The following is a 23,668-nucleotide window of genomic DNA, read 5'->3' as shown; positions in this document are numbered from 1 at the left end:
ATATAGTTATAACACCATATATAATATATAATACTATATAGAAACTATATAGTATTATACAATAATTATATATTATGTTAATAGTATGTAATATGCTATATATTATATATGTAGTATATATTATAGTATAATAGTATATTTCTATATACTATTATAGTATTATGCTATATAGAAACAGATTGTTTCCCCTTCAATTAAAAGTTGTCCACATGAGTTCAGAATATTTTAACTAAGAATGCAAACCAAATATGTACAAAGAAACATTAATATGAAATATTTAAACTTCTTAAGGTCCAGACTTCTTGTTCTCCCTATAGGCTTCAGATGTAGGGACATAGAGAAATCTATACCTACAAGTGTGTATATGTGAGTGTGTGCATAAATTTTTTTTATTATACTTTAAGTTTTAGGGTACGTGTGCACAACGTGCAGGTTTGTTACATATGTATACATGTGCCACATTGGTGTGCTGCACCCATTAGCTAGTCATTCAGCATTAGGTGAAACCCCGTCCCTACTAAAAATACAAAAAAATTAGCCAGGCATGGTGGTGGTTCCCTGCAGTCCCAGCTACTTGGGAGGCTGAGGCAGAAGAATAGCATGAACCCAGGAGGTGGAGCTTGCAGTAAGCTGAGATCACGCCACTGCACTCCAGCCTGGGCGACAGAGCGAGACTCTGTCTCAAAAATAAATAAATAAATAAACAAACAAACAAACAAACAAAATTAGCCAGGTGTGGTAGTATAACCACATAGTCCCCACTGTTATGCTATTGGGAGGCTGAGACAGGAAATTCACTTGAACCCAGGAGTTACAGGCACACTGAGCTATGATCACGTCATTTAACTGCAGTGTGGGAGACAGAGTGAGATCCTGTCCCAAGAAAGAAGGAAAATGAAGGAAGGAAGGAAGGAAGGAAGGAGAAGGGAAGTGAAGGAAGGGGAGGGGAGGGAGGGAGGGAAAGAACGAAAGAAAGAAGGAAAGAAAGAGAGAAGGAAGAAGGAAAGAAAGAGAAAGAAAGAAAGAAAGAAAGAAAGAGAAAGAAAGAAAGAGAGAGAAAGAAAGAAAGAAAGAGAAAGAAAGAAAGAAAACCAAACACCGCATGTTCTCACTCATAAGTGGGAGCTGAACAATGAGAACACATGGACACAGAAAGGGGAACATCACATACCTGGGCCTGTCGTGGATCCGGGGCTAGGGGAGGAATAGCATTAGGAGAAACACTTAATGTAGATGACGGGTTGATGGGTGCAGCAAACCACCATGGCACGTGTACACCTATGTTACAAATCTGCATGTTCTGCACATGTACCCCAGAACTTAAAGTGTAATTTTAAAAAAGAGAAAGAAAAAGGAAGAAAGAAAGAAAGAAAGAAAGAAAGAAAGAAAGAAAGAAAGAAAGAAAGAAAAGAAAGAAGGAAGGAAGGAAAAAGAGAAAGAAAGAAAGAAAGAAAGAAAGAAAGAAAGAAAGAAAGAAAGAAGGAAAGAAGGAAGGAAAAAGAAAGAAAGAAAGAAAGAAAGCAAAATTTATGCACGCAATACGTAAGGAAATTGGAGGTGAAACATTAATTAAATAGCAAATATTGAAAAGTAATTATTCGTGGCATCTATCGCTGAACAAAAACCCACAAAATAAACAAAACACATGCACACACACACAGGCTCACAAAACAAAGCAAAAGTCTCCAGGTAAACAGAAATGTAAGTACAGCATGTTAATTTTTATAAATAATTTTTCTTATATGATTAAACATTCTTCTTCATGGAGGAATGATGCAATTTTCGTTAAATCAGCAATAAAAAGGAGAAGCCCTCCATTAACTATGATATTTAATCATTATGGTTTTAGCAATTCTAAACCAATCATTTTTTCATTCAACAAATACCAATTGCAGATTTGGTATGTACCAGACACAGAATACTGCAGTGAATAAATGATCCAATCTTGAGTTCTTATAAAACTATTTCTTCTAGTGAAAAAAACAGAAAATAAATAAAGAACAGAAGATATAAGATATGATAAGTGCTATGGTGAAAACCAAAACAAGAAAACCAATCTTGCAAACATTTCTTAAAATTAATATATAGATTTGCTTCAACCTATTAATAGATATCCACTCCTGGAAATCTATTTCCCACAAACAAAAAGTTCCATTAGTGACAAAATAGCAAACACTATTATGTCTATACAAAAAATATAAAGACTGAAGAAACTGTGGCAAGTTCTTTCTAAGGAGTACTATTCAATCATTCAAGTGAATGAATTAGATTTCTACCTTTTGACTTGAAAAAAAAAATTCACCTTTTCTAATTAAGAAAAGTAATAAAGACAGAGGTAGAATATTCTGTTCTTTTGATGGAAGAAACAGTCAAGGCAGGCAGATCACTTGAGGTTAGGAGTTCGAGAACAGCCTGTCAAACATGGTGGAATCCCATTTCTACTAAAAATACAAAACTTAGCGTGGAGTCTCACTCCTGTAATCCCAGCTACTCAGGAGGCAGATGCAGGGGAATCACTTAAACCTAGGAGGCAGAGGTTGCAGTAAGCCACTACTGCACCACTGCACTCCAGCCTGGGTGACAGCGAGAGGTCCTGTCTCAAAACAAAACAAAACAAAACAAAAAGAAAGAAACAATAGCAAATAAACAATTATGCATATGTGTGTGGTTTATAGATCTATCTATATACATAGATAAATGCATATTTAAGATTATATGAGGGTTAGAAGAACATCTAATAGATAGTAAACAATGTTAACCTGGTGAATGAAGTTAATGATTGTGAAAGTAAGCAAAACAACAAAGCCAAAAAATCCAGATAATAACAGTGTGGTTTAGTATTTGTTCTTTTATGGGGTTTATGAGGATGTGTGAAAAGACTGTTATGAAATGTTCACAGTGGCAGTCTCAGGATGGTATGATTTTAAGTTGTTTTCCCATGTATCTTGTTCCCTATATTATTAAATAATAAAAATTGAAAGTAAATAAAATCCCACTAATCTGCTGATGTGGTACAAATGAGTTTCTGATTTTAGTGCAGTATTTCCTACAATGTAATGTGTTACTTAATAAGTCCTTGCTCTGAAGAGTGAGTAAAAGTAAAAATCTGTGCTTCCTATATTAGTCAATTTTCACAGTGCTGATAAAGATGTAACTGTAACTGGGCAATTTACAAAATAAAGAGGTTTAATGGACTTACAGTTCCACATGGCTAGGGGAGGAGACCTCACAGTCATGGTGGAAGGGAAGGAGGAGCAAGTCACATTTTACATGGATAGCAGAAGGCAGAGAGAACTTGTGAAGGGAAATGGCCATTTTTAAAACCATCAGATCTTCTGAGACTTATTCACCATCATGAGAAAAGCATGGAAAAGATCCACCTCCATGATTCAATTACTTCCCACTGGGTTTCTCTCAGAACACATGGGAATTGTGGGAGTTAAAATTCAAGATGAGATTTGTGTGGAAACACATCCAAACCATATCACTACCTAAGAGAATACTTCAAGAAACACGTATTTTTCACATACCTTTATCCTACAATGAGATTCCAGTCTGGAAGCTCAAATAGAGAGATGAGATACTTTATCCACCCTTGATGTCCCACCTTCCCTTCACCCTTAACAAGACCAAATTAAGCAGAATAACTTTATAAGTTGAAAAATCAACTTGCCTTTGCATCCCTTTAAGGCATTCCAAGCATGAATTTCAGTTACAGGATTTGTTACTCGAGAAACGGCTAGAGTAAATCACGGTTTTTAAGATGAAAAATATAGCCTGCACACCACCATTGCTCTCTTGCTGCAACCTCAGTTCAGGTTTTTTTATTCCTCATCAATATGCAAAATACTGTTTGAAAAATAAGCTAGGCCCTGAGTGTTTATCATGAACTGTATTTGTATTGTCAGCTCTCAGATGCATTAGGCAGTTGGCCTAGTCTGAGCAGATTCCTCAGTGTTTATACATCACCCACCACCTTGAGAGTCAACACGAGTGTGCCAGCAGTCTACCTACATGGGAAGCTCCATGAATACACATCACTGTCTCGCACTCATGACTAATACTTTAGTTGGTTTCAAATCTTAAGTATAATAACAACCCCACATTAAAAGTTTGCCCATCAGACAAGCTGGTAGTTATTTCAGCCTCCCAATTCACCCACCATGTTTTAGAGGAGAGAGACCATGAAGCAGATAAGTCCCATCTCAGACACAGTCCTGGGATATGTATTCAGCTGTAACTTTAATGAGAACCTCTCATGATAAAATCCAATATGGTACCATACAGTGTAATACAATACAAAGCAGCACAATACAATACAATACAATGCAATACACTTTTTCTTGGTTGCGAAAAAAGTGTTTGACAAGAAATCTGTTTTTTAAAATCTTACATTTCTATAATGTAAATGTTTCTTAGGGTAGTGAACCGTGAGTAAAGTATCTATGTAGTATAAGTAAACAATAGTAATATTCTGAGAATAGTCAAAATCAGTTTTTTCTGAGCAGGTATTTTTCAGTCTCCACGTGGGTCCTGCACACGACTCTGAAGCAGGCTGCATTTGTTTCTAGCCTCCATTTCATCCAGTTCCCACATCCCTTGTGATGTGAGTTCAGGTGTTTTCAGTGTCCTCATAATGATAATAATAGTGTGGAAGTCCTCTCACTACGATTGTTTGTCAGCTAACTGTGAAAGACAATTATAGCTGGAAATCTATTTTAAATATATATAATCATATATTTATAATTTTTTAAGGCTTTTAGGGATGTTTCTGCCAATTCCATATTTTTTTATTCTCTAAATTTGATCCAATTCTTCTAAAGATCCTGCTCAGAGATTATTTTCAAGCACAAATTACATAACATTCAATTAAATTAATGCTGCCATAAACACTTTTGGGATCCAGCCCAATTTAATTTTGGTAAGTGTAAAATTCACCTGGTAGAAGCAGAAAAGCAGACGGTTTAGAGAGAAACCCACTGGCCTCAGCCATTGTGTGAGCATTAGTCCACAGTTTGATGGGGAATGAGAAGCATCAGTTAATTTGGAAGGTAGAAGTCACTTCCGAAAGAGCCTAATATAGTAAAACGGGTAATAATAATAATAATAATAATAATAAAGAGCATATATTATGTATTAGGTGCTGTGCTAAGACTTTTACACATCCAAAGACTTTTTATATTCATGGAGCTAACTCTTGGCAGTTTGATATTCACATTGCATTCCCAATAACTGCTCTTGGTCTAGACACCATTCACTAAAACGCACATAAACTTATTTACATCCACTTGCAAACATTTTTCTGGTTAATAGTGAAAAATCTTATTTTTGTTTGTTTGCTTTACATTTCTTTTATAATTTCAGTGGACAAGACACTGAAGAATTAGAAATTGCATCTCACTTCCCAATCAACACATTGAAGAACAATCTAAACCAGAAAGCTTGTGCTGGCATTTGGAACAAGAAAAAATAGAACACATTTATGAAATCTGTTGGATGAAGAAGAACCAGGCAACGACTCAAGTTAAGGGCAAGGGATTTTTCCAGTGGGGTTAAATTAACTGCAAACCTCGTTCTCTTCAAATAGGATATCATACATGTTCTTTACTTTTCTTATATAAATGTAAAATGCAAAAATATAATTGTTCTATTTTGTGTAGAGCTCACCAAGAAAAATGAGCTTCTAGAAAAGCAAATGCAATTTTGACAGAATGCAGAGAAGGCCCCCTCCCTCCGGTGGAAAGAAAGGCCATCCTTGGAACTGTCCTACAAATGAATTGTGTGTCTTAGATGGCACCAACATCTTTCTCAGTATAGCGTCCATATACGGAGCTTTCACTCAAGAATGTTTTGAGAGGCATCCACAATGTCAGTGCAAGTAATGGTATGATTAAAGTAATTAAAACCAAGTCAAGATAAATCAGACATTGTAAGGATATCCCCTATGACCCATCACTGCAGAGTTAAGAAGTCTGGACAGGTTTCAGGGAAGAGAAGGGATAAAATTCTTGAGGTTTCAAGGAAGAGAAGGGAGACAATTCTTGAGACTTCAGGGAAGAGAAGGGAGAAAATTCTTGAGGTGAAAAATGATTAGGACCCTAGGAAGTGTATCAGGGCTTTGAGGTTCAACTGATAGAGGAGGAGGCCAAGACTGTGGTGATTAATCCCATTTACCTGCTGCTTTTAGGAGAGCCATTCCAGTTTTCTTCTATTTACGTATAGATAAGAATTTCTTTTATGTGTGCATTAAAAAAGAAAAAAAACCGAAACCACTATTACTTAAATAAAAAGCCAACACTCTCACCGTCACCTCTCATCTAAGAATTATTTTAGAAACTTGTTAAAAATGCAAAGGCCACACTTAGAGATTCTAGTTCAGAGATCTGAAGTGGGTGTCCAAAAACATGTTTTGTTGTTTTGCTTTTTTTTTTTTGTTTAAATAAACCCTTTGGTTGATATTGATAAAGGTGGTCCCAGACCACACTTGGAGAAATACCTCTCAGGAAGCTCTATGTTTTCAAATTAAGATTCACACTCATCTCTCAATATTTCCAACACATTTTATGTCCTGGAGCTCTCCTTTATCTAATGCAGGTCTTCTTGCCTTCCTTGAACATATAAGAAATCTTATTTATTGGCTAAACAAAATCAACTTCCACCATTTTACCAATATGAGAAATATATCTCCATAAAGATTTGTTAATTATTTGTTTATGTAGCTTTTATATAATAGAGGCTTTGCTTATGAATATTTACATAATTCTGTATCTCTGTAATTGAGATTGTGCCTACATCATTTCCAAATATATTTCTAATATATTTTATACTGTTTCTGTCTCCATATCCATATTGCTACGATGATATTCAGAAAAACCAATGTTTTTTGTTTAGGTTTCTGGTTACCTACTTATCTAACAAACATTAGTCGTTTTAAAACCTTTGTATAGCATGATAATTTTCACATAAAATTGCAATAGGGACCTCAATATTGAAAAAAATATATAAATTCCCTAGAGACATTAATTTTTGATTGTTGAAAAGAAAAGGACCATCTCCATGGGCATGCTCAAGCACCACCCATGGAACCCTAAGTTTCTTCATAGAACAATTGGCAACTATTGCCTACAATTTTACAGCTTCTGTATTTCTATCTGAAAAATGGGCCTTGCCAGCATGCTGCTTCTACACAGGCTTTTCCAGGGACATTCAGTGAAGCTGTACATAATGCCAAGGATTTCCAGTGAGCCTGGAAACAGCAACACACTAGCATTTCTTTTTAGTCAATGTAAATCATAAACTTAAATTCTCTCTTGCTCGTCCTCTGCCCACCCTCTTTTGCTTTACGTCCACATGTGTGAGTTGGGAGAAACACATAAAGTGGACTGTTCATTAGGAAAAGAAAACTACAGACCTTAAATCATGAATTTATGCAATTTTTAACTATTTTTAACAAGCACAAAATGGTTCACGGGAATTATGCAAGTATAGATCATTTTAATTTGAATCATTGTGGAATCATAAAAGACTCAGTTCTTTAATTTTGTGCCTTCAAGTCAGCTACTTTGATTAAAAAATAATAAAGCATGAGAGCCGTAGGGTCCTCACAGGTTCTCAGCACTATCGTGGCTCCCTGATCTTCCATGCTAATTCTCCTCATTAATATTAATAAAAGGCTGATAGGCCATTGCAAAGCATGATACGAAAATCTGGCAATTAATTGCTTGTAGTAGTTTTATGCTTATTTTGCACAATGAAAATAATGCCTCTGGACTGACTATCAGCAAATCAATAATATCAACTGTGTTGGAAATGAACACCTTTGGTTTATTTTTTATACATGTCCATTAAATCTCAGAAACATAAAAATGGAGTGTTTTTTTTTTAATTTACAGACTGAAAAATAAAGTATTTTATTTTATCTGGCACTCTTCTATTTGGGGAGATGAAATGCCATGCACATACACATGTATACTTCAGATTGTCCAATCAGTTCAATTAGTACATTCTAGGTTGTCGTGCCCTTATTTAGATGCAGTTGAAAATTAGAAGACTGAGCACATGGTGAGATGGATAAGCCATTTTGGAAACTATAGATCAATCTTTTCAATTGATTTGATACATTAACCAGTTTTACTGATTTTTAAAATCTTTGATTAATCGATCACCTGATACTTTAAGGTCAAATTCCCTACTTGTCTGATTAATTTTAAAAGTTCTATCCAGGTTTAAAATGTCCTAGATTTAGAGGCAATAAGCATCCTTTCTTCTTACCAGAGACTGGAGAAGAATACTTCTGCTTCTGGTTTCTTACTTATGAAAATTGCATAAGGTCTGCTATAACTTTATCATTAAAAAATTTGTGTTAAATATATGAACTGATAAGTTTACTTAGACTTTGTCCATGTTGGGGCCCTATTCATTTCCTCTGACATTCACTTTGGTGTCATGACAACGATCCCTGTGCTGTACCTCATAAATCTAATCATAGGTGTTTAATCAATAAATCAAGTTGTCTATATATGTGCTTACATATTGTTTAGAAGAAAATACATTGAATAAATGATTTTCACTTTTTTTAAAAAAGTCACTAACTGAAGCTTTCAAGACCCTGAAACAATAATGACTGATCAAAATGTGGTCATCATCTTTTATTCTTTCTCAAGTGTGGCACCAAATAACATCTCGTTAATACCTATATTGCTCCAGCTTTTGTCATAACGGTGGTATGTTTTGTCTTAACAAACTTGGCCCCAAGGTTAACAAATAACCAAGGAGTTATCTTGATGTAATAGTTGTCTGCAGGGATCAACAGAGGAACCAGCCAGAGTTGGGGCAGGAAATGGAGACTGGAAGAGAGTTCCTTGGCTTTTTTATTATTTCCAATAGAAATATCTAATGAAGCAGTCTTTGTTGGTCAGTTTAACCTATTTTTCAGATCTTAAAGATGATTTTTATTCCTAATGTATTTATAAAATATGATAGACAAAATAATTTAAGCCAGGGAATTTGCAACAGATGGTTTGCAAATATGTGTTCCATTTGTTTCCCACAGATAAGCCCTTCTAAACATGTCTTTTGTGAGCCTCACTGAGGCAAAGTCAGGGTCAGTGTCAGTCAACTTCACCTTCCTCACAAAATAGGGAGATCATGGAAGAAAGTGGTTATGGTTTTAGATGACTTACATAGACATTTTCCGAAAGTTTTTCCTTGCACACACCCACCCACATGCGCTCGTGTGCACACACACACACACACACAATACTTCCAGAGAAAGTTTTACTTTTCAAATGCACAGAGATAACAATTCTCCTATGCAGGTATATCCTATTTAACTCTTGCTCTTGCTGGACTCTTTTATTAAATGCAATGGGTTGTTTAGGAGGGGACATTTTATACTTTTGGTTTCCTATAGCTTTCTTTGACAGGTCATCTCAACGGTGTCAAGAAGGCCTAAATGGGGGAAATCAAAGGGTAGAGAGAACACAGAGATGAGGGGAAAAACTTTAACACTGTTACAATCTGCCCATTTCCACCTTAAGCTAGCCTTACCTACTCAATAAAGTGTTCTGTATATAAAGCAAAAAAAAAGTTTCATTCAGTTATGAATATAATGAATCAATCTTTGTGCATGTTGTTGTTGGTGATGGTAGTAGTGATGATATGAAATGTTCAAAAAATGTAGGGGTCATAAATCACAAATAGGCACAAGTGCCTATCTTTTAAGAAAATGCTCTGTCTTAAGGTTAATGCCTTAACCTTGTTCCCTTCAGTGACTTTTGCTTTGAAAGGCCTTTGTAAATTTTGCTTATAGTGAGTTTTCAGCCTTAGAGTTTTACAGCACAGATAGCCTTCCCAAGGTATCAACATCTTCAAGCTGACTTTGACGTCATTCAGGTAGCAACATTATACCCTTGACATCCATACAAGAAAGGCTATACGTGACTACACAGTAAACTCATATTCAAGTTTGGCAGTGTCATGTCTTAAAATGTTACAGTAAAAGATATTCTGGATTTCATGAGTCTATCATGTGTGGCTGGATTCCATAGTACATTTCCACTTCAAGTCTGGCCTTGTTTAGGAGAGAAGAGCAATTTGAAAAGGGAAAACACCAAAATTTCCAAATGTTAAAACTTTATATTTATATAAATTTAGTCACAAGGCATAGGATTTGTCTCTAATATTTCTTACATTTATCAATAGAAGTAGTTAGTAAAAATATTCTTTGTTCAGTTACCTTATTTTTAAAATACCGTAATACTGATAAAGTGTTATTTCAGCTTGCTGTGAATGGAAAAAAGTACCATGACAAAATCAATCAAAATGAAGATATACTAAATCACTAATTGTGACTCAGAGTGATCTCTAACCTCTAATACTCCAAACTCAATTCTTTTGTGAATAGTTCTTAAGCCAGGAAATCTAAACTGTAGATTCATGTCAGCACTTTTTCTATAAAACATAACATAATGTGTACTTGGGTACTTGGGAATAGCTATTTTTTTAAAAGGTTGCCATCACCCAATTTCCCACCACAATATAAAGAAAACCTAGTTTCAAGACATTGTGCAATAGCACACTGTTGCTATAATTACAACCCATGACACTCTTGGTGAGTCTACTGGGTATCCCGTCTGTTTGTCAACAACATCCTTGAAGTAGGATATTGCAGTGAAGCACATAAAGCTTCCATGGTCCCATTGTTACTGTAGGTCAGCAGGAAATGTTCTTTGAACTCAGCTCTTAAAATGTAGTGGGGATGGAGTTGAGTGCAAATGACCAAAGTCAGCAACTTGGCTCTTACTTCTTGCGACAGCTGCCTGAGATCTAGCACCAAGAACAGCAAATGCTTTGTAGAAATCTCCATAGCATTAGCATATTCACATGGAAGCAAGACGGCCTTCTATCAATATATGCATAAAAAGCATCCTCTCCGTGGAAAAACTGCAATAATATTTAAGAAAGAAAGCAATTAATGTTTTATATATCAATGCAAGGTAGCATTTAATAAATGGCACAGGAATAGAGAAATTACGTACCATGAACTTCAAAGTAAATAAGATTAATTCCGCCTGGGAAGACTCAAAGAGGCATCATGAAAAAGGTAAAATTTGACATATGTTTTAGAGAACAGAGATGACAAATATGTGTCTGTGAAACTTGCGTATGTTTGTATGGCAAATGTAAGAAATGTGCTCTGAGCAGCTTCTCTTATATCAATCAAGAATGGAATAGGATTGTTGCTAACTTTTGTGGACCTATACATAGTCCAGGCAAGCTTATCCATGGGGATTCATTTCATGAGAAGCATAAGAGGCTTGAAGGTTTGTTTGGGAATGATGGTGCAAAACCTATTATTTGGGAGCAATCTCACATGTTTGATAAAAATTAATCTCATTAGTGCTTTAGAAAGATTAATGGGTACATTGGCTAAAAAGAGAAGACAGGGCATTAATTCAATATTCTGTATATGAAATCATAGCGATTTGAACCAAAGTGTTGGTGACAGATGTTGAAAAAAGAAAGAAAAACTAAAGAAATTTCAGATTAAAAATTGTAAACAAACGGCAGAGGATATAAGTAGAGATTAGATTTATGAATGAGGAAACCATAAGAAAGTTAGAACTCTGTGTGGATAAATGTTATTTTTGATGAACAGTAGAATTGTGTTTTAGATAAGGATTTAGAAAATGATATTAATCTCTATCTTGGGAAGTTGAATTTTTAAGTAAAGCATACAATTTTTTTTGTCTTTTATGCCCTTACTTATTAAACACTAATGAAAATGATCTCTGCACTGACAAGAAAAACATTATTTGAGGTTTTTTAATGTGTTGGCATATACTCCCAATTTAGTATTTCATTGCATTACTACAGCCTACGAAAGCATCTTCTCAAAACCAAAAAATCTCCCTACAATGGTAAGAGCTGCAAAGTTTATAAAAATGCTAATTAAAGTAATTAGGAAATTAGAAAGAGAAACAGTCTATGTTCATGAAGAGAAAAGAGTGAACGATAAAAAATAATTTTGAATTTGCAATTCCTTGCAATATTTAGATTATATTGGATATGTATTTTAATTCTACTATTGCATTTTTTATTTTTCACAGTTCTCTATCTTATTCATATATACTTACATCTAATTCAGTCTTTTAAAATTTATCTTTTTTTTTTCTTTTCTGCGCTCAAAGGCAACAACCGTAAAATAGGGCCAAAATTCTTAACTTGAAATCAGTAGATTGAGGTGGGCAGATCACCTAAGGTCAGGAGTTCGAGACCAGCCTGGCCAACGTGGTGAAACACCGTCTCTACTAAAAATACAAAAATTACCAGGGCATGGTGGTGCACACCTGTAGCCCCACCTACTAGGGAGGCCGAGGCAGGATAATTGCATGAACCCGGGAAATGGAGGTTGCAGTGAGCTGAGATTGTGCCACTGCACTCCAGCCTGAGCAACAGAGCAAGACCCTGTCTCAAAACAACAACAACAACAACAAAAAACAAAAAACAAAAAAAAAAAAAGAAAAAAGAAAAAGAAAAAGGGAAGGAAAGAAAGAAATGTATCAGTAGACAAATGGTGCCTAGGGTACCTAGGAGGGAGTATGCAAAATGTTGTCCGGGTGTCAGTTTCCTGGGCAGACCTTTCTGCAGATTATAAAAATACTCTTCAGTTTTTTTGTATGAGTATATGTTTGTCCATGTACCACTCACAGCACGAAAATGAATTTTAACTTTCTTATGAAGTGTGGAGTAGAACCTTGTCTCTGCAAACGGTTAAGTAGTATTCTCAATAAATTCTAAAAGCTAACTCCTAAAGGCCCCTTTTGACATTTCCCATTCTAAACACAGGTCCAGTCCAGCACATAGAATTGGTGACTGTCCTCATGTTATAATGTTAGTTCTTCGAAACTCTTCTCCTACTAGGTTGGCTCATTATGTGAAGTATCATTTGATGCCCTGGTGAAAAGAGTTACTTTAGGATAAATTTCCTCCTTTAATTAACGCTTTACCTGCACTCCTGCCCTCTTTCCTCCTCAGCATACAGGCTGCATCAGATGGTCTCATTCTTTAATGTAGCTTTTGTAATTTCCTTGCTAACAAATTTTTATCTTAAGCGTTTACATTTCCTCAGGTCTCACATCTGAAAAACACTGCAAAACAGAATTCCTCCCTTGACCCACACATTTCCCCATAAAGCTTTATTTTTTAATCTCCCTTTGAAAGTCAGAATTTTCCAGGTGTCAGAAAATGTCACCCCTACTTTTTCATCTTCCATTGCATAATCACCCATCCCATTGAAATTCCATTCTGTTCCTACTCTACCAATAAATCTACCCTTTCCAAGAATGCCAGGTACCTCCTTGTTGCTGGATGAAACGGGTATTGATCTCAGCTCTAGCATGACTTGATTTCTAGATTACTTTTGGGACTGTTGGCATGTCTCCTCCTTCTTCCAATACTTTCTTCCTGCAGCTCCTGTAACATTTCTGATTTATTTTCTTTTACTACATGTGACTGGTCCTTCCCAGTCTCATTTGCAGGCTCCTCCTCCTCTGGGCATTCATAAAACTATTCTGTTCCTCAAGGTTAAATCCTAGACTCACCTTTCTTCTCACTCTTCACATTTTCCTTTGTCACATTCAGCAATCCCCAAAGACGAGGAAAACAATAGGAGCAGCTGGAAGATAGCAAGACAGCAGTGCAGGTGAAGAGATTTAGAGACTTAGAGGAGTTATGCTATTTGCTGAATCGCTGTTCTATTTATTGAGATAGAAAATATGATAGGTGGACTGGGTACAGTGGCTTATTCCTGTAATCCCAGCACTTTGGGAGGCCGAGGCACGTGGATCACTTGAGCTCACGAGTTTGAGACTAGTCTGGGCAACATAGTGAGACACAGTCTCCAAAAAGAATAAATTAAAAAAAAAATTAGCCAGGTGTAAACCTGGGGTTTATGGTTGTTACTTCAGAGCCAGTGGTCCCGAAGCTGTATATCATATTAATGGTATAAAGAATATAGCGGGCGCTCACTAAATTTTGCTGAAAGAAGGAATAGATGAAATTGTGTTGTTTTCATCATTGCTGCTGTTGTGGCATATATAATACTTAATACGACCTTGATTAATCTGAATTCTCATCCTGACTCCTTGAAATAATGAAACCTGCAGAAAGTTCACTGTTTAGAGAATAAGTAATGTTGTTCTCATCCTGCCCACCTCCAAAAAGTCATTGTTGATTCTGCTGGGTATTTTGTTATCACAAAGAAATGAATTTAATCAAATACTTTCTGCACATGGGACACAGATAGTCAATACGTGGTAAAAAAGTTTGTTTCAATATAAAGCAGGGACACTGTGTTTCTGAGAAATGCGTTGATCTCAAATGGCAGAGTTAGTCTTCTTTTGTGAGAAGAATCTTTCAAATAAAGCTAGTTGAGCATTTGAAGGTGTCAACACTTTCATGTTTCAAAGCCTCAATTATTCAGGTACCACAGAGCTGAGCATTGTATGTCTGCCAATGTCACATTTTAAAAGCTCAGATGACTAAGATGCCGTGTTCTGCTCAAGTCTTCTGATATTTGAAATTAAGAGAAGAGCCCTTTCATTTCAGCAATTCCTAAGGCTTTCCCATTCTTCATGCTGTCGCTCTGAAACTCAGCATTCATTAAATGCTTGCTTGTAATTTGAATACATTGTTAATAGAGTGGACAGCTTCCGAGGTTGGAAGTTCAACATATACTCTAGGGCAGAGGAAAACTTTTGATAGCTCTGATTGAGATTGGTTGTTGAATCAAGGGCCTGATTTGGAGCCAGAGTTGTATTACACAAGTTATTCAAGAGGAGTACATAAAATGCTTTTATCCTCTACAGCATCTGCCCAAGCTACAACCATGCTTCAGCATATGGCATCCAAAAAATACGCTGCCCTCCTCCCGGATGGGCTTGATAATCTTTCTCAAGAAATTAGTGCAAATACTGTGATTTTCTAACAACATTATAAAGCATTGCTTTATACCATTCATGTGATGTAAAGCTTCGGGGCCACTGGCTCTGAAGTAACAACCATAAACCCCAGGGCTACACCGCCTTTCATATGCCAGACAAATACTTTTATATAAATTCCTAGTGTAATTTGTTTCAAAGGTAGCCTTCCCTAGCCTCAAAGAATCTGTCATTTGCATTGGTCTGAAGTTGCCTGAAAATGACATTTGAATTGAATAGACCTTGTGTTAAAAATTAATTTTAAGTATTTTGGGGAAATAATACAGGAAGCATATTAGATATGTGTTCAGTAATACTGACAAATGAAGTTGTGATCTCCAACTTTTGCATGCATTCCCCTGAAAAATCCAGGTTTTAATAGGTACTGAATAGGAAATTGCTTGATCAGGAAATTTAAAAAGTATCTACACTAAACGTTACTGTAAGATGATTTCTTCTAGACACAATTTTCAAAAATGCCTAAAATTGAACATTCAAATTATCTATCTATACTACCATTATTTTTTGATGCCATACTGATGTCTTTTGCAGTCCAAGATGCATTTTCCTACCTCTGAGACTCTGCTCACCACAATGCTCAGACCCACATCAGCTTTTCTGCTATAGTAGACCTCACCTACTCTTTGTGAATCTGCTAGAATGAGTCTTCTATGAAGGATTTTCTTACTATCCAAACCAGAATAATCTCTCATGCCTCACATTTATATTGCTTACCATCCACTGCATTTATCTGGCATTAAGGCATCCATTGCCTTGTGACATCTGTTCTATTTTTGGCTGATATTGCTGTTGACCTTTTTATGTACATATCTTGTCTCTCTAACTGGATGGAATGCTCCTTGAGGACAGGGTCATGAATTGAATCATAGATTCTTACACCTTGAAGAAACTTTAAAGTTCAAACAGTCCAACACCTCATTTTATAAATGAGAAAAAGAGAGTCTGCTAGAAGTTAAACAACTGATTTAAGGTCAAACGATCATTTAGTTAGAGGGCCAGAAACAGAGTTCCTGGCTTAAAATATCCTGCTGTCCATTGTGTGCTCCACTATAACTTTCACAATGTATTAGAGTTGAAATGGGGATTCGTAATCCAACCTCCTCAATTTACAGAGTGGGAAACCGAAACCCAGAGAGGCTGTGAAATATTTGCCTATGCCATATATTGAGTTAATTCTAGCAGTCCCGGGGCCACAATTCAGATTTTCTGACTACTAGCACAATGCTTTGTCCACTGACCTAAACTCCCTTTATCTTCTGTATTTCTCAAAGTTCTGTATACAGAGTAAATACCTATTAAGCATCTACTAAAATTTATATATAAATGATGTAATTGTCTTTTATACACAACTTGAATCTCCTAAGACAAAATAGAGTGGAATACAGAGAAAGACTAGCTGTATGTAAAAATGGATAAATTCAGGGATACCACTGTTTGTTGAAAAAATATGCCTCCTTTCCTGTAGCTTTTTCTGGAGTCAGATCCTCACCTTTTTGTTTACGCCAGCAGGTCTATTTTCTCACAGAACCCTCAATCTGTTTAGGATTCAGGTGGGGTTATCTGTTCCTTTTCAACTTATCTTCATCCAGTGGTTTTTGCTTAAGTATGAAGAATTCTTACTTTCCGAATCTTATATGCAGAAAAAGTCTATACCAGGAGTACATAATCCTTTGCCAGGTGAAGTGCATAAGAGGGTGCCAATTGTCATCACTATGACAATGCACTTGGCTGCCAGAAATACCTAAAGTTTCAGGTTTTTTTTTAATATTAACATCATAAAATGAAAACTCCATATTTGCAGCTCCCAAAAGTCCATCATTCTTTCCACCTAAACTTGATTTATAAATTTTGTTTTGTTAATCCCTTATGTTTAATAAAACTGGATACTGGATTCAGAAATTTACTGTGATCCTGAGATGGAACTGCATCTTATAAAAAGAAGCAACTCTGTCACTGATTAACTGGGCACTTCTAACCAAGTCATAAATATCTCTGGGCTTATTCCTTCATATGGCTAAAACAAACAAAAACAGACAAACAAACACAAATGCAAATGTTTGACTAACGGATCTCTGCTCCTTCTCTCTTGATAGATGGATCAAAATGGTAGACTGAAGATTTAAATCTACCTTCCCACTTGACAAAAACATTGAAAATGGTAGAAAAGTTAGTTAATACATTTCAATCCAAGGAGTTCTAGTAATAATGAAAGTTAAATTTGGGATGCCAGAAGATGTTAGGAGATCTTGGAAGATAGCAGCTACTATTTGTGGAGGACTTACAGTTGCTTTATCTAATTACTCTATCACAGCGATTCTATGAGGCAATAGCTGTTATCCTTATTTTACAGGTGAAAAATTGGAAGCCCTGGGTTTGAAATAATATGTCCCAGAGTGTACAGTGAGTTAGTCACAAGCTGTGCTTTGCAGTCGGATTCAGGTATCAGATCCTGTACTCTCAACCCTTGCTTCCAAATGTCTCTCAGGGACAATCTTTAGGCAGCCCATGTGTTCAGGCTGCTGTAGAAAGGAGATCAGAATGACCTAAAGCTTCCCTTCTCACAGAAGAAAACAACTTCAGTGTAAGAAAGTGTCCAGACTCACACTATAAAGATCTAGAAGGCAGGTTGGAGGGTTGACTGCTGTGGATACAAAGTGTTGGGTTAAAACCCACATAACCATTAACAATTCTACTTGAAACCTCAGGATGCTAGATGTAAGCCTGACGTTTATTTTCAATGAGCATATTCATTCTCTTTATTCCATTCTCAGTTGACATTTTGTTTTCTGTGCATTACATCCTGGCACCATTTTCACTCATCTCTTAGTGTCCTCTACCTTCCTTCGAATAATTCACTGAAGAATAATTGAGAATTCCAGTGTATACCCATCACTACACTAGCTTCTAGCTACCAGAAATGCAAAATAAATATGAGACAAATACAGAATTCAGAAATGTTACGATTTATCTGGAGAAAGAAAGTATTTGCTAGAGGACAATTGCACTGTGGCATGAAAACTTGAGTGGGACATTATGTTTCGGTTGGTGGTAGTGGTGTTTTTGAGATGTCACTCAGGCTGGAGTGCAGTGGCACAATCTTCGCTCACTGCAGCCTTTGCCTCCCAAGTTCAAGCGATTCTTCTGCCTCAGCCTTTCAAGTAGCTGGGAGTAAAGATACGTGCCACCATGCCCAGCTAATTTTTTGTATTTTTTTAGTAGAGACGGGGTTTCACCATGTTTGCCAGGCTGGTCTCAAACTCCTGACCTAAGGTGATCCACCCTCCTCAGCCTCCCAAGGTGCTGGGATTACAGGCATGAGCCACAGCACCTGGCCTGTTATACTGTAAATTCCATGATTGGAATGTTGATCCAAATGACATATAGTCATGTCTCTGATATTGAGAATCACCTAACTGGCTGATGCTTAGTTACTTTATTTGTGAAATGGGGGAACTGGACTGGTTTACCTCTAAAGTTCATGCCTTCACATTTTTGTTACATCTTGAAGGCCCCGTTTTTATTGTTTCTCTTTAGCTGCATTACATATTAAGTTTACAGTAGGTAATGTTCGAAGTTTTTGGTAAAGTATTTGGGGTTCCTCAAATAAATTGCAATTTGCAGAGGCTGAGCTCTTCAGGAAATGGTCTGCCATTTTGTAGATAAAATTGATTTTTTCTAATCACTTACTTAGGAGAAGAGGGTTCTGCTTGACTCTTTCAAGTGGTCTTTGCCCAGTGAGGAGAAACTATAATTTTTAGGATAGCTTAGTAGATGTTGAGAGTTTGTTTTCCTTAAAGTAAATAACAGAGTTGATGGCTGTGTCCTCTAAGGTCTATGCTGCTTATTGATTACCTTTTCTTTAAATGCCCAGTATATTCATATTTTTATCCATTTCATTTTGACTTCAAATGTCTTAGTCCTTTGTTCTTTATCTTGATTTGTTCTCCCTTTCTTTCCCACATCATATTTAGTCTTCGAGCATTCTTAAGTCTTAGCTATTGTTTTGGCATGACTCAAAAGAAGTTGAGTAGAAATTTGCTCTTTTCTGTTGCAATTGTCCTTGCTCAAAATCTTTGATGCCAGATCCTCATATATTTCATTTGTTTATATGTATTATTATATATAATGAATAATCTTGGATTTTTAGCTTTCACATTATAGGTTTTCAATTTGTGGTTCACCTGTATCAAGTTCTTACCTTCTGTTACTTTGGATTTAGACACAGGAACATGACACATGTTCGTTATAGCTGTACATGTACTTCAAGGTTTGAAGCCTTGCTGAAGCTAATTTTGTTAAATTGAGTTTATCTTTTTTATTGTTAATGGGAGCCATTAGAATAAAAGGGCTTATTTGGAATGACAAGAAAGAGTATTTGACAAAATTTCCAGCTTAAGACTATAAAATAAATCCCAGGGAATCATAATTATTAAGTATTAATATATTTCTTCAAAATTGATTATCTCAACCAGGCAGTGAATTCAACACAACCACTGAGAGATTCCTTAATACTCTGTGGCTAGTAATACAAAACCATGACTTGCCATTACCAAAAATAATTCAATACCAAGATTTGAATTGCTAATCAGAAAAATGTGAAGATTAAGATAAATTATAAATGTATTTTGTCAATTCTCTTGCATTTCAATTTATTGAATCCATGCTTCTGTGTACTAAGAGGCTTAATTTGTCTAAACTAGAGACCTTCTACAAATTTACCCTAAAAGAACTATTTGAATAGAGAATAGAGATATTTGTGATTTATTGCATCCTCTCTCTGTCTCTCTCTAAAAAAAAAAAAAGAAAAAAAAAAACGCTTGGTTAATTAAAAAACCTCCAGGTCACTATAAGTTTTAATTAATTTTTAGCCATAATTTTAGATTGTTAAAAAGGCCAGGGGAAGGTGGAAAATAAATATAGCCAGCAAGCTAGAGCCACTTTAATACTCCTGGTTAATTAAAATATATTCAAGCCTTTGATGGTCTATGAAATCATAGACTTCTATCAGTTATGATCTCAAAAGATTTCTGAAACATTTTTTAAGCAAGAAGTAAGTAAATTATGGGTTTGTCTGTTAAAATGTGTTTTATTATGTCATTACTTCAAATAATGTCAGTAACTCAGTACCAGTTTGAATGGTTATGGAACATTTGTAATTCAAGGGGGTGTGATTATCATTGTATATTCCGGTATAAAAAAAGACTTTAGCCAGATTACTTTTTATCGGCTGATGAATTTAGATGCAGTTCTTTTAGTTCCATAATGCAGCTGTCTAGGGGTAGATACATGCAAGTCTCCAGATTGGCTGCCATTGAAAACTTGTAGTCTGAAATTTGATAGTTCAGGGTGGGGAGGGATTGCAGGCTCTCATGGGGAAAACATTCTGAAACTAATAGCTACAACAATGACAAAAAAAATGAGATTCGAGTTAGCTGTTTCCCAGGTGATATTTTTGTTCTCCATCTATACATATAATACAGGGGAAAAAAGCAGCCCTCTTTGCGTTTATTTCTACTGCCAGTCCGTATATGATAAATGTCAATTTCTCCAAACATCCAACAGAATAAGGCCTCCTTGCCACTAAGAATCATTCATTTAACTGACAAATTCATACTCTCCATTTAATGTGGCTTTATTAGCATTAGCCGTCAGCAATTCTGAGTCCATCGACTGATAAAGAATGATGCATTCTCCTTTCATTAATGCTCACTTAAGAAAATAATTCCTTATCTTCAAAGGCTGAACAAGCACACTGTATACTCTTCTTTTAAAAAGGTGTACAATGAGTAAAAATAGACAAAGTCATTTAAACAGATTTGATCACACCCTCTGAATCAGGGGTCCCCAACCTCCCAGGCTGCAGACTGGTACTGGTTGGTGGCCTATTAGGAACTGGGCCACACAGCAGAAGGTGAGTGGTGGGCAAACTAGCATTACTACCTGAGCTTCGCCTCCCATCAGATCTGCACTGCCATTAGATTTTCATGCAAGTGTGAACCCTATTGTGAACTGTGTATGTGAGGGATTTAGGCTGTGCACTCCTTTTGAGAATCTAATGCCTGATGATCTGAGATAGAACAGTTTCTTCCTGAAATCATCCCCCCATCCCCCATCCATGGAAAAATGGTCTTCTATGAAACCAACCCCTGGTACCAAAAAGGGTAGGGACCATTGCTCTGAATGATGGAAGAGTACTGGTACAATGGAGGACTGAGGTTCACAATTCATTCAGCTATTGTATCTTTTCATTTTAAAAGTTTTCATGCAATATTCTCAATCATGACTAATCACAGGTGTGTCAACTAGAAAGTAAAACTATTGGAATTATTGATCCTATTAACTGTTAAAGAAAAAAAAAATCAGTGATACTTGCTAAAGCATGGTAAAGAAGATTTTATTCATGGCCATAGTGATAGGTATAGGGACCACTGCAATAGGATTCTGCAGAGAAATTGGTCTCAGCACCAAATACAGCATGGGGAAGTAGGAACTGATAGTCAAGGAGCAGCGTACGGGTCAGTGGATAGAAAATTACTAAGAGGAAACATCAGGGGTAAGTGGGATTCTGGCTAAACTGACCTTCAAGAGTTGCTGAAGACAAGCCAGGATGATCCTCCATATTTATATCAACCTGTATAGTATAGTCTACTACACCCCTAACCTACTTATCCTCCTCCATTACTGAAAACCTGTATGGAAAACTTTACAGGCACAAACCTGTACAGAATGTTACTATATTCAATACTGTAGGCTGTAGGAGGATGAGGAACCTAATTAGATATCAAGAGTGCTCAGATATCAAGAGTGAGATGTTCTTGCTAAATTAACTTGGCAGGTAGATTGAAGTTTGCTCAAAGGATCTTTGTCAAACTCACATATGAGAAAGAGAAGTCATAACAAAACTATCAGTGAGACTAGGCGGTAATAAAATAAGACATCAGATGTGTGCTTTAAGGTCCTGAAATCCTCAATCTGAGCCTTCTTTGGCATCCTTTCCCCCGATCCTTCCTCTCCTTGTAGAATCTAGTAGTCTTCTGTTTTTATACTAGATGAGAGATATCTAACAAAGGCCCGATTGATGAGAGAGGGAATCCAAGGTGAACAAGTCCTGCAATTTTTTCTGAAGGGCCATGGAATTTGCTGCATAATAGTAGCTGGGAAATTAAAAAGCAAGCAGTAATGTCAAAGGATAGAGCCTGAATGTTAGTAAAGAGGTAGAAATCACACATGCGAAGAGAAGAGCAAGCCCTACTGCCAAAGGATATACAGTGATATGCCACATAACTTTTCAGTCAACAGTGGACTGCAAATATGGCACTGGTCCCATATGATTATAATACTGTATTTTTACTATTCCTTTTCTGTTCAGATGTGTTTAGATGCATACTCACCATTACGTTTCCATTTCCTACGGTATTTAATACAGTAACACGCTCTACAGGTTTGGGCCAAGGATCAATAGGCGGTACGATATAGCCCAGGGGTGTATTAAGCTATACTATATAGGTTGATATAAGATTGGAGCATGATGTTCACACAATGAAATCGCCTTAGGACACATTTCTCAGAATTCCTCGCAATCGTTAAGCGATATATGACCATAGTATCATCATTAAAATCAGAGAAGTTGGCCAGGCACGGTGGCTCATGCCTATAATCACAGCACTCTGGGAGGCTGAAGCGGGCGGATCACCTGAGGTCAGGAGTTCGAAACAAGCCTGGCCAACATGGTGAAACCCCGTCTCTACTAAAAGTACGAAAATTAGCTGGGTGTGGTGGTGGGCACCTGTAATCCCAGCTACTCAAGAGGCTGAGGCAGGAGAATTGCTTGAACCTGGGAGCCGGAGGTTGCAGTGAGACGAGATCGCACCACTGCACTCCAGCCTGGGTGACAAGAGCGAGACTCCATCTCAAAAATAAATAAATAAATAAATAAATAGATAAATAAATAAATATAAAATAAAATAAAATCAGAAAAGTCATGTGTATTTTGTAGGACTATGTGGACTTTGAAAACAAACTGTTTTGTTTGTATGCAATTTTGATGGTTTGTTACTTTTTTTTGCTATTATTAAGCAGGTATTCTGGTCAGTGTTATGAATATGTTGTATTATATGAAACTTGATCCAAGCCTTGTGGAGTTATAGTATCGGCCCTCTCTCTTTTTAAAAATATTTATTTTTTGAGAATGGGTCTCCCTGTGTCACCCAGGTTGGAGTGCAGGGGTGTGAACACAGTTCACTGCAGGCTCAACTTCCTGGTCCCAAGGGATCCTCCTGCCTCAGCCTTCTGTGTGGCTGGGACCAAAGGTGCATGCCACCACACCTGGCTAATTTTTTTATTTTTTGTATAGGTAAGGTCTCATTATGTTGCCCAGGCTGATCTCAAATGTTTGGGCTTAAGTGGTCCTCCTGCCTCAACCTCTCAAAAGTGCTGGGACTACAGGTGTTAGTCACTATGCCTGGCAGCTCTCTTAAAAAAAAAAAATCCAATTCACAGAGAGGAAGTGACTAGTTGGAGGCTCACAGTCAGTCAGTGGTGGACATGCAACTTGAGTCTAAGTCCAAGCATTTTATTTTTTCCTCTGGGCATGGAGCTTGCTAGGAGGGATGGTAAAAAGTGCAGTTGAAGAAAACTTCTTTACAGGCTGGAATGCTTGGCCAAAT

The sequence above is a fragment of the Gorilla gorilla genome, chromosome 17, assembly GCF_029281585.2.
Source record: "Gorilla gorilla gorilla isolate KB3781 chromosome 17, NHGRI_mGorGor1-v2.1_pri, whole genome shotgun sequence".
Classification (NCBI taxonomy): domain Eukaryota; kingdom Metazoa; phylum Chordata; class Mammalia; order Primates; family Hominidae; genus Gorilla; species Gorilla gorilla.
This window is presented reverse-complemented; position numbering follows the sequence as displayed.